The sequence below is a fragment of the Phoca vitulina genome, unplaced genomic scaffold (assembly GCF_004348235.1).
Source record: "Phoca vitulina isolate PV1807 unplaced genomic scaffold, GSC_HSeal_1.0 scaffold4, whole genome shotgun sequence".
NCBI lineage: Eukaryota > Metazoa > Chordata > Mammalia > Carnivora > Phocidae > Phoca > Phoca vitulina.
This window is the reverse complement of record NW_022589707.1, coordinates 5,888,723-5,901,441: the sequence shown is the minus strand read 5'-3', so window position 1 is coordinate 5,901,441 and position 12,719 is coordinate 5,888,723. Positions and strand designations below refer to the sequence as shown.

The window sequence follows — 12,719 nt, the reverse complement described above, 5'->3', positions numbered from 1 at the left end:
CGCCAGACCACTGTGAGACCTGGAATTCCTGACCTGCTTACTGGGCAGGCTCAGCCCAGACAATTACTTAATCTTGGGAAAATGTGGCTCCGTATTTTACAAAATTGAAATTGTAGACTCCACTTACTACTTTATAGTAGGATAAGTATCCCTTAAGCTCACAGTTTCTGTAAAGACCATAATGCTACTTCCATTTTATTGACAAAGTGGAGTTTCAGGAAGGTGAAATAGTTTAATATCTCTGCCAGGATAACGAAAATACTAAGTGAGAAGTTGGGTTTCTAATTCCAGATATTCTGATTTCATGTTTGATGTTCTTTCCTCTAAGTCTAGCTACCAATCTGTAGAGTGGGGTGTAATGGATATCCTTATTTGGGTAAAATGCCTGGTAACGTTCTTTCCAACCTGAGTCCTATTTGAATGGGTTTATTTTGGGTGGTGGCAGTTGAGTCCTTGTGAACTACCTCAGGGTAGAGGTAGAGGTCGAGGGGAGGGATGAACTATCATCCCATTCTCAGGAAAGATAGAAAAGTTGAGTCTGGTGGGTTCATATCTCAGGAAAGTACTATTCTGGCAGGGAAAGGGGTGGGAGGAACCTCTGTAGGCTCGGTTAAGATGACTGAAAGAAAATGTCCATCTACTCAGGAGGTTAACATAGCGATTAGCAATGTATAAATATAAGTATAAATGAAATTCCTCAGAATTTCTTCGAGTAGATCTGGGCTGAGGCCTTCTTTGATTCCCTCCCGTAGACTTCCTACATCTTCTTTGCTTCCACACCACAATTTTGTCCATACCACTATCATAGCACTTACCATATTGATCAAAATATGTATTGGTTTGCAAGTGTGTATCCCCAATTACACTGAGTTATCCAAAAGCAGGGATTATATATTACTCATTCTTTGCTCCTCGTGGTACATGACATACAACTAGATTTTTGTTCATTTATTTGGTCATTCGCTTTAAATCCAAGGCAGTGATATGATCACTTGTGCTTTCTTATGAATATGTGTGTAGGCCCTGCTTGAATGTAGATGAATTCACTCCTGGAATTCAAATGTGTTTTCTGCACTGAAGATTAAAGATTAAATAACCTACTGTGTAGTCATTCAGGAAAGTACTCATCCTAAGGGAAGAAAGAACTAGTGAAATTTGACCCAGTAACAACTGGAGCCGCCAGAGTGTAGGCAGGGTTCTGAGGGATATGGTGTTTGTCATTAGATCTTGTCCTCGATCTGGTCCTATGGGCTTCTGTCTGAACTCAAAGGGTATATTAAGCAGCTTCTTTTGGCTGCAAGGAGTAAAGATTCATTTGGGAGATCTCCAGTAATGCAAGTTTACTATAAATTACACCAGACCAGAGAGGTCAGCATCAGCAGAGAATTGTGGGAGATGCAAACTTTTGGGCCTTACTTAGAACTTTTGAACCAAATCTCTGAAGGTGGACCCCAGCGATCTGTGTTTTGACAAGCCATTCAAGTGATTCTAATGCACACAAACATTTGAGAACCCCTGGGATAAAAGGGCATTAGGGATTTCCCAGGATCCCAGCAGGAGCCACACCTGAGTCTGGAGCATGGCTCGGACACTGGCACTTTACTCAGTACCCATGTCATCTTAGCATGGAGAGTTAATTGCCATTCACTTGACTGCTCCACCATAGTGAGATTCAGACTGTCGTTAGAAATTAAAGACTGTTGTTAATGCTTTTAGACGGCACATAGCCAAGAGCTCCGGGAATTCCCAAACCCAGCTCTGCCAGTCACTCCTATTACATGAGAACAGCAGTGGAATGAGGGTGTAGGGGGTGTATTGCTTTATTAAAAGCTAGACCAGCACCTGAAGAGTCCCAAGGCAGAGCTGTGTGTAGTGCAAGTTGGATTGGAGCACACAGTTGACTTAGGCAGAGTCCACACATCCAGCTTGCCACTCTGTTCATGGTGGATATTGCTAATTACCTACACTCTTGATTACCAATAGAAGCCCTGTGTTATTGGGAATGTCAATATTCCCATCTAAAAATAAACTGCATTTCTCATCTTTCATATAGATAGGAGCGGCATTTGGAACACAAGAAGTTATTGGGTAGACTATTTTAGAAAACCCTTGCTGCCTTTTCTTCTTTCTATGCCAGCCAGCACTTGAATGTTACAGTTAGAGCTCCGCCTATGAGGGAAAAGCCAAGAGAATTGCAAAGCTCTCACCCTGAATTTTTTGAGTACTTGAAGTCACGCCAGCAACTACTCTGTTCCAGGCTTCTCCTTCTGTGAGAAAGGTCATCTCTTTATGGTTTTAAGTCGCAAGGCTTGGGCCACCATTACTGAAAGGTGAATGCCATTACTAGCTGATAACCCGCCTGCAAGAAGGGCCCTGGGAATCTATTTGCCCACCTAAGCATGGAAGTGGAACGGAGGCAAGGACAGCCTGGACTCTGTCTGGGTATGCTTGTCATGGAGAGGCAGAAAACAGGAAGTGCAAGAGAGGAAATAAAAGGAAGGATGTCTCTGCTTCCTGCATTTCAAGTCTATTTTGTCCACTCATGGTTGTCAGAAGGATGTGGGCAGAGTGGTACTGGTATGGGGAGAGGAGGTTCAAGATTGTCTTGCTACAGCTCGTATTTCTGATTCTCTCTCTTTACAATTTGCTCTTACTACTAATTGATCCTGCTGCAAATTCTCTCTGTGTCTCATACTAAGAGAATCTAAGTTGTCTTGTGATCACACAGTGAGCTACTCCATAAGAGGCTGGTTGAAATAAGGACTTGCTGTCTTTGGGTTAGGTGTTCATCCCAGGTCCAGACATAGAATCTGGTATCAGTGTGGAATCTGGTGATTCAAGGACAAACGTAAGATCACTTCCCTCATCAGGGAGCTGTGGAAAGGGATTCCTTTAGAGAGATCTCTGGGACCCTTCTTAGGCTTCATTTTGTCCACTAAAATGAATTAAGGAAGAGGAGGTTTTCAGTAAAAGCTGATAGAGCTGTAAGACATTAGATGAGGACCAGTCCTGTTCTGTTTCTCTGTGACGCAATAAAGTAGGAGAACACTGGGCAGCCTTGGCACCTTGAGGGTTCTCTATCCAGCAGAGACAGGGAGATCCTGTGGATATGCTGATTCCCAGAGAGCAGACTAGAGAGGGAAGCACATAGGGAGAGAGGCTGAGCCAGAGAGAGGGCAGCAGTGAGAGAGAGAGTTTGTTCATGGCTCTAAGATATTGTCAGTGCCTTTAAGATGTTTTCTGTGGCATTCTTTTCACATGTTTTCCCCTTGGGTGGGGATAAGATTAGCGTCTTATCACAGGGGAAAATTTCTGTAAAATTTAGTATTTCATGTTGAAAAGTTTGTAAATTTGCATGCTATTACTTTATACTGTCACATTTTTCATCATTCAAAATATTGATCCAAATTACTTATTCTTCTCTAATGATCTTGGACTAAAATGGAATTTCCAAGAAAATGTGTGATCTGGGCGCCTGGGTGGGTCAGTCGTTAAGCGTCTTCCCTCGGCTCAGGTCATGATTCCAGGGTCCTGGGACCGAGCCCTGCATCGGGCTCCCTGCTTGGTGGGAAGCCTGCTTCTCCCTCTCCCACTCCCCCTGCTTGTGTTCCTGCTCTCGCTAACTCTCTCTCTGTCAAATAAATAAATAAAATCTTAAAAAAAAAAAAAAAAGAAAATGTGTGATGTACCTCTCAGCAGGTCACCACATAACCCTAGGTTACGTATATCCTGATCTAAAAAGTACACTTCTATGCAGATGACAAACAATTCAGAGAGACTCTGTGGGGATTTGAAGGTCCCATGATTATTACAAGGGGGTGTAAAAACCAGCAAAACAAAGTAGAAAGATATGTTCGACGGGAGTGGTTAGAGATTTTTGGTGAAGGTATTTACTCTGAACAAAGGGAGAAAACCAAGAGCCTGTGGTAGCAGGGCTCGCAGAGACTGGTTGCCAGGCATGGAAATGCACAGAAACTGGAAGAAAGAATGATGATGGTGGTGGTGGTGGTGGTGGTGGTTAGTCTCAGAAGAGGTGGTGGTAGTAATAGTAGTGATAGTATTTTGGTGAAGGTGCATGAGTATCAGATGAAATTCAGTTGCACCTTGGCCTTCGCAGAAATAGCAAAAATACTGGCAGCGAGTCTCTGCTTTGGATTGAGTGGTCTCTCATTTCTGCTACATTCTATATGCCTATTCCATCCTCTTTTGGGTAAACAAGTTTTTTCAGCAAAGCTTTAATTTCTCTCTCAATAACATGACATGACCCACAGACTTAGCACCCGGTGCAATATGATTCAGACTATGTGTCCCAAATCCTAATCTCTGGGAGAGAGAATCTGACTGGACCGGGTTGGTTCAGTCACCTGGGACCAGTGGGTCAGGGTTATGCTGGGCTCCCTTACAGGAGTGGAAAGGTGTTCTCCAGGCATTGGGCAGGGGAACCATGGTGGAGACCATGGGAATCTAGTTCAAGATATGGGCTGAAAGAGAAGTGGCCAGCTGTAAGGTGAGAGTGGTAGAGTTTGATAACTGATGGGATCTGAGAGTGTCCACTTTGGGAGACGTGTTAGAGAGGAACTTGGAATTGGCTGATTGAATGAAGGAATATTTCATCTGAAAAAGAAATTCTGTATTTACTTAATTATTTACCGACTCAGACTCCGTGAACATCGGACTACTCTATTGAAATTAAATGACTCGATTTCTGTGCATTGATTTTATATCCTGCCACTTTACTGAATTCCTGTATGAGTTCTAGCAGTTTTGGGGTGGAGTCTTTTGGGTTTTCCACATAAAGTATCATATCATCTGCAAAGAGTGAGAGTTTGACTTCTTCTTTGCCAATTTGGATGCCTTTTATTTCTTTTTGTTGTCTGATTGCTGTGGCTAGGACTTCTAGTACTATGTTGAAAAGCAGTGGTGATAGTGGACATCCCTGCCGTGTTCCTGACCTTAGGGGGAAAGCTCTCAGTTTTTCCCCATTGAGAATGAGATTCGCTGTGGGTTTTTCATAGATGGCTTTTATGATATTGAGGTATGTACCCTCGATCCCTATACTCTGAAGAGTTTTGATCAGAAAGGATGCTGTACTTTGTCAAGTGCTTTTTCTGCATCTATTGAGAGGATCATATGGTTCTTGCTCTTTCTTTTACTAATGTATTGTATCACATTGATTGATTTGCAGATGTTGAACCAACCTTGCAGCCCAGGGATAAATCCCACTTGGTCGTGGTGAATAATCCTTTTAATGTACTGTTGGATTCTATTGGCTAGTATTTTGGTGAGAATTTTTGCATCTATGTTAATCAAGGATATTGGTCTGTAATTCTCCTTTTTGATGGGGTCTTTGTCTGGTTTTGAGATCAAGGTAATGGTGGCCTCATAAAACGAGTTTGGAAGTTTTCCTCCCATTTTTATTTCAGTGGCGTTCCTATACACCGACAACAAGACAGAAGAAAGAGAAATTAAGGAGTCGATCCCCTTTACAATTGCACCCAAAACCATAAGATACCTAGGAATAAATCAAACCAAAGAGGCAAAGAATCTGTACTCTGAAAACTATAAAATACTCATGAAAGAAATTGAGGAAGACACAAAGAAATGGAAAAACGTTCCATGCTCATGGATTAGAAGAACAAATATTGTGAAGATGTCAATGCTAATTAGAGCAATCTACACATTCAATGCAATCCCCATCAAAATACCATCCACTTTTTTCAAAGAAATAGAACAAATAATCCTAAAATTTGTATGGAACAAGAAAAGACCCTGAATAGCCAGAAAATGTTGAAAAAGAAAAGCAAACCTGGCGGCATCACAATTCCGGACTTCCAGCTCTACTACAAAGCTGTCATCATCAAGACAGTATGGTACTGGCACAAAAACAGACACATAAATCAATGGAACAGAATATAGAGCCCAGAAATGGATCCTTAACTCGATGGTCAACTAATCTTCGACAAAGCAGGAAAGAATGTCCAATGGAAAAAAGACAGTCTCTTCAACAAATGGTGTTGGGAAAATTGGACAGCCACATGCAGAGGAATGAAACTGGACCATTTCCTTACACCACACACAAAAATAGACTCCAAATGGTTGAAAGACCTCAATGTGAGACAGGAGTCCATCAAAATCCTAAAGGAGAACACAGGCAGCAACCTCTTCAACCTCAGCTGCAGGAACTTCTCCTAGAAACATTGCCAAAGGCAAGGGAAGCAAGGGCAAAAATGAACTATTGGGACTTCATCAAGATAAAAAGCTTTTGCACAGCAAAAGAAACAGTCAACAAAACCAAAAGACAATGGACAGAATGGGAGAAGATATTTGCAAATGACATATCAGATAAAGGGCTAGTATCCAAAATCTATAAAGAACTTCTTAAGCTCAACACCCAAAGAACAAATGATCCAATCAAGAAATGGGCAGAAGACATGAACAGACATTTTCCCAAAGAAGACATCCAAATGGCCAAAAGACACATGAAAAAGTGCTCAATATCACTTGGCATCAGGGAAATCCAAATCAAAACTTCAATGAGATACCACCTCACACCAGTCAGAATGGCTAAAATTAACAAGTCAGGAAATGACAGATGTTGGCAGGTATGCGGAGAAAGGGGAACCCTCCTACAGTGTTGGTGGGAATGCAAGCTGGTGCAGCCACTCTGGAAAACAGTATGGAGGTTCCTCAAAAAGTTGAAAATAGAGCTACCATATGATCCAGCAATTGCACTACTGGGTATTTACCGCAAAGATACAAATATAGGGATCCGAAGGGGTATGTGCACCCCGATGTTTATAGCAGCAATGTCCACAATAGCCAAACTATGGAAAGAGCCAAGATGTCCATCAACAGATGAATGGATAAAGAAGTGGTATATATATACAATGGAATATTATGCAGCCATCAAAAGGATGAAATCCTGCCATTTGCAATGACATGGATGGAACTGGAGGGTATTATGCTGAGCGAAATAAGTCAAACAGAGAAAGACATGTATCATATGACCTCACTGATATGAGGAATTCTTAATCTCAGGAAACAAACTGAGGGTTGCTGGAGTGGTAGGGGGTGGGAGGGATGGGGTGCCTGGGTGATAGACATTGGGGAGGGTATGTGCTATGGTGAGCACTGTGAATTGTGTAAGACTGTTGAATCACAGACCTGTACCTCTGAAACAAATAATACAGTATATGTTAAAGAAAAAAAAAGAAAAAGATAGCAGGAAGGGAAAAATGAAGGGGGAGATTCAGAGGGGGAGACGAACCATGAGAGACTATGGACTCTGAGAAACAATCTGAGAGTTCTAGAGGGGAGGGGGTGGGGGGATGGGTTAGCCTGGTGATGGGTATTAAAGAGGGCACGTATTGAATGGAGCACTGGTTGTTATATGCAAACAATGAATCATGGAACACTACATCAAAAACTAATGATGTAATGTATGGTGATTAACATAACATAATAAAATAAATAAATAAATATTAAAAAAAAAGAAATTAAAAGACTCAAGTGACCTTTATAAAGCAAGTCATCTTTCTTAGTTTCTGTTTCCTCAATTTTACCTGGGGATAAAATACCTGCCCTATGAGAAGTGATTAAAGAAATAGTACAGGTTAAAGTGCTCTGAGAGCTACAAAGTGTGATGCAATTGACGCTTTATGACTGACACGTGAATACTAGGTAATGTATTATCCCCAAGAACTCTCTCCGTGGACCCACACCTGTGTGTGCACGAGTTGCTGTCTGTGGGGTAAGAGGTAGGAAGGGACGCAGGGCAGCGTCAAATTGCTGAATAATAGATATTTCCCCAGGGAAGGAAATGCTGTAATGCTCAGTACGGGTAGATCGTATTCCCCCTCCCACCCCCAACCTTTCCTCTGAACGCTTCTGGGCAGAGAAATTACTCCTACCCCAAGCAACTCCTCTTTCCCCTTTCCAGGTAGCCTCTGTTGTGAAGAGCTTACACTTGGAACAAAAGAAGGAAAACAACTCAGCTGCAATAAGAAGAAAGAGGTACAACTTAAAAGTTTGTGGGTTGTGGCGACTGTGAGAGGTGATTTGTGACAGGAAGGGTGTAGACGGCATGTAGCTTATGAGTGTGAGTGCCTTAGTGTGCTTGTGCGCATGTGTGCATGCAGGGGAGGGTGTCGTCCTGCAGAACAAGGTTCTGGGCTGGAGCTGGCTTTCCCCCACTGGCCTGGGGAATCAGTTCGGTGTGGCAGGCAAACTGCTCTCTGCTGTCTGTCAGTGGTCTATGTAGGAAAGAGTTCACTGCCTCCAGCCCCACCCTCTAGTGAGGCTCTTCCAGGTGGTTGATGAATAAGAGGAAGAGTTCTAAACAGAATTTAAGCCAGTGCCACTGCTTGCTGGGTTTTATTTGACTTTATTTTCAGAAAAGACCAGTTAGGGAGAGCCTGGAAAACTGACCCTGGATGTCAGGCACTTACCAACTCAGCTTGGGCTCCAAATAATATTATGTCGTGCATATTATCATCTCTAATTTACAGAGAAGGCAACTAAGCTTCAGAAAATTTAAATGACTGCCCAAGTCTGTAGCAAGTAAGTAGAGACTCTGATGTTCAAGCCCAGGCTAGTTTGATTCCAAACACCATGCTCTTTCTATGACACCAAATGGGGGATCATAAACCACCACCTGAAGGTTTCGCATGGAAACACATCTCCAAGAGATGCCTTATCTTGATTCCAACATTGTATTCAACTGTTTCAGATTAATAGGCTATAGAGGATACCGTCAGGGTTATCTTATCCACCCGGAGTCTACCACCAGTAGAATACAAGCAGATGTGCATCTTGTTTTCTGTAGAATTTTATTCCAGGAAGGGAAAATCCAATAATGTGTTCAGTGCTAAGAGGATGGAGACACACACTGGTGCTCAGCCATCCCCTCTCAGCTCAGCAGTCAGAAAGGGCTCCTCACCTGGGTCTGGCCCTGCTGGAGCGTTTGAGGGAACTCAGCCAGCAGGGACTTGATGAGTGGCTAGCAGTCCTCGGAGAACTTTTATGCACATCTATAAAGTAGAACCATATCTTCTTGAAAGTACTGTTACTTTAGTAGTTCAGAAAAGGGGAAGCATCAACATTAATTGAGTGTTTAGAGAAATTTCATGGCAAAGTGAGTTTAAACTTGGCTTTGCAATAAGAGAGGGGTTTACATAGGAAGACAGAGGACATAGACATTTCAGGTGGAGGCTGCGCCGAATATGCAGAAACGGCAGTGAGCCAAGCTTTTTGGTGAATAATGAAAAAAATATTGGAATGGTAGAATCAAGAATGATAAAACAGCCTTCACGAGAAAGAAGAATTTGAGATTTTTCCCGAAAAACAGACTGTGGCTGTTTCCGGGTTTAGAACAGAAGCCAGAATCAAGCGTTGTTTAGGGAAGGTCAGCAGATGTTCTCATCAGTACTGGCGAGGTGATGCACTGCTCTCTTGATCTTTAGGGGCTGCCTATGGAGATCTCAGGGTGGCAGAGTGCCCCACTTTTGTATCACTCCAATGGACAGACAGCTTGTACAGCTTCCAGAGTTCCCTACTGATTGGCACTTGTTCTGTGTGGAGGTGTGGGGAGACTAAATATTCTGATTAAAGAATTAAAGAGACAGATACTCCAGCATTCTGAGTCCTGGGCAGAGAGCTCAGAAATCGATTTCACACTTATGACTGCTCTGGGCAGTTTCTTATCTGTGATGGTTCCCTGTTGGCTAGAGTCTCCACGATGGGCCTCCAGTGTGCTTTGCCAAAAGTGTCCCTGACTTTCCCACAACCATCTCCCTTGTCTCTATCTTTTCACTGCAGTTTCTAAAACAGATCGCATTCTCTCTAACCTCTGAGCCTTGTGTATGCTGATCCCTTGGCTCACAATGTCTTTCCTTCTTCTCTGCCCACTCCCATCTATCCATGCCTTTGGTTTCTTTCTTGTCCCTCCCAGTTGTGGTCTTTGCATTAGTCAGTGCCATCTTGTCTTCTGCATGGCAGTCACTGCACTTCTACCTTCTCTTGAACATGAGGTTATAGAAGCACCGCTCACATTCATGTTCAAGTGCAGGTTTCACCACACTGCCTGAGTTTGCATTCTGGTTTCACCTCTTCCTAGTTATAGAACCTCGCTCGGGCAAGTTGCTTTTTGTGTCCAGGGTTTCTAGTCTGCGAAATGGGGGTGACGGTTGCTACCTCACAGTGTGGTGATGAGGAGGAAATGGAATCATGCATGTGAGTCATTTAGCCTAATGCACAGGCCGTAGGAAGCACGCTGTAGATGTTGCTGTTATTGCTTTTCTGACAATGCTTGCTTATAGTACACATACACCTATATATTGAATTGACTTGTGTTAAAGAAGTGGTCAGAGTTGTGTTTTCAGGGGTTGGAAGCAGGGACAGGGGGTCATGAAAGTCTAAGTAAGGGTGATATCTAGGGAGCGGGGAGGAGGACGTATTGTCATCACGTTGCTGGTTCTGATATCTGCACGGCCTCCATGGCTCCCAAGTAGACACAGAAGACAGAAAGCAAGTGAACTTGCAAGGGACAAGATATATGTATTTTTTCTTTGCTAAAATCCAGCTGAAATGTGGCCTGTCTTTTAAGTATAAAGTGAGATCACAAACCTCAGGAGTGTTAGAAGTACCTAAGAATTTGGTTCCAAGAGAAGCCACGGTTACTTTTGTATCATATTTTGAAGATAATCTCAAGATACTATTTCTACTTATTACTATTTCGAGATTGCAGGAGCTGTTAGACCTGTTGCTAGATTTGTTGGCTAATACATCACTAAAGAAACACATGCATTACTATGTTGCAATTAAAAATATTCTGGTAACTAATTCATTGGAATTAGTTTCCTCTGTATCCTTTTTAAATCTTTAAAAATTTTTTTATTTAAATTCAGTTAATTAACATGTAATGTATTATTAGTTTCAGGGTCTTTTGTATCCTTAAGTATTTTGTCTCATGCATTTAAAAATGTAATTTTTTTTTTTTTTTTAGATTTTTATTTATTTATTTGACAGAGAGAGACAGACAGACACACACACAAGCAGGGGGTCCAGCAGAGGGAGAGGGAGAAGCAGGCTCCTCGCTGAGCAGGGAGCCTGACGTGGGGCTGGATCCCAGGACCCTGAGATCGAGACCTGAGCCGAAGGCAGACGCTTAATGACTGAGCCACCCAGGCGCCCCTAAAAATGTAATTCTAAGAGAGGTCCATAAGAGGCACCAGACTGCCAAAGGGTCTCCACCACACAAAAATGCTTGGGGACCGCTCTCCTAGAGACAAGGAAAGAAGAAAACTACTCTGAAAATATTTTCAAAATTATTTCCTTCAAACACAAACCAGCAGATTGTGCTAGTAAATGTCAACGGGACCCTGGGATGGTTTATTTTTTGCTCTTTATCATCTACACCTTGAGTCAGTCTGTGTTCCTTTGCCAGGCACCTGAGTGTGATCACTGCTGAAGGTACATTCAGCACCTGGAGGGGTCAGAGGGAGTCAGGATGGTCACTTCCTTCTCCAGGTTCTTAGGGATATTCTCGGAAGAAGACCATGATTACTAATTAACTAGCAGATCTGATCTGGAGAATGAAATCTGGGCAGTCATTTGCATTTGAAACCCATTAACGATAACATGGTAACAGCTTGCCAGGGCTGTGGCTGCCCTCTGTGGACTGTGCTCCTTGCTTTGCTTCCTAGTCCATCCTTCAGTGAGAGCGGGGACAGCGGCAGGAGGTGGTGAGGTATGTTTGTGAACCGGGTGTTCATTTATGGCTGTAGATTTGTGTGCGCAAGTGTGTGTGGACTGGCGCCGATCTCCATTAGTAGAATGTCCTTGAAATTGGTTAAACACAAAACTAAACAACAGCACACATAATTTCACAAATATACACATAAAACAAGATTCAATTCATTTATTTTTTGGTGTGTGTGTGCTCACGCCTCTATACCAAGGCTGGGTCTATAAGCCCAGCTGTAGCTAAACCTTTGTGTGTGTGCGATGGGGAGGATAATGAAAGAGTTAATATTCAGGGTAGCAATTCTTTCTGATTCAGAGGTGAGGTGGGAGAAGGGAGGCAGAGGGGTTAGAATAGAACCTGTGGGCACATTCCTTCTGAAAGTATGTGGGGTTGTGATTGCGGGGTAGTAATTAGAGAATCCACTGTGGTCAGGAAATTGAGAAATCTATTACTAGCCCTATGAGTTGGGTGATCAGATAAAGAATTATTTTCTAGGGAAGAGTCTCAGGTGTGTGCACGCATTGGGTGCCGGGGGCTGTGGGGCATGGGAGAGAGTTCAGGTGGAGTCTGAGGAGGAGGGTGTGCAGGGAAAGGTGCAGGACCTGGACTGGCCCTCATGTGTGAAATAGACCTGAAGTGCCCAGGGGAAGGGGGAAGGCAGTGGCTTGTTGCTGGCCCCTCTCTGGTAAAACTTAAAGAAAGTTAGGTCCTCACTAGTTGCTAAAGTCTATCTAGATACAAGTGGGCATTTTCTGGCACTGAGGTGGAAAGGAAGAGTTTCTGTTGGGGAAAGAGAAGGAGACCAAGATCAATGCCATGGTCTCATTCGAATAGGCTACCAAGGGTCTGAATAGTAGCTTTCATGTGGCAAAGGGACCTCCTACTCTCCAAACTGGCTATTGCTCGGATGTCATGTTACAGAACAGTGAGTACCCATGTGCTGGGCAGGGAGGGAGTGAGAGGGAAGGGGGTCTTT

At 43.1% G+C, this 12,719-nt stretch overlaps 1 protein-coding gene across 1 annotated transcript in view; it reads left to right on the top strand.

The window, feature by feature from the left end:
* The first annotated feature begins 7,921 nt into the window (after positions 1 to 7,921).
* The window catches only part of MGAM (maltase-glucoamylase), an 81,087-nt gene continuing 76,289 nt past the window's right edge, over positions 7,922 to 12,719 (top strand). Inside the window, exon 1 of the mRNA XM_032401150.1 lies at positions 7,922 to 8,013. The gene's annotated coding sequence lies outside the window, so the exon portion shown is untranslated. The remainder of the gene's footprint in view (positions 8,014 to 12,719) is intronic.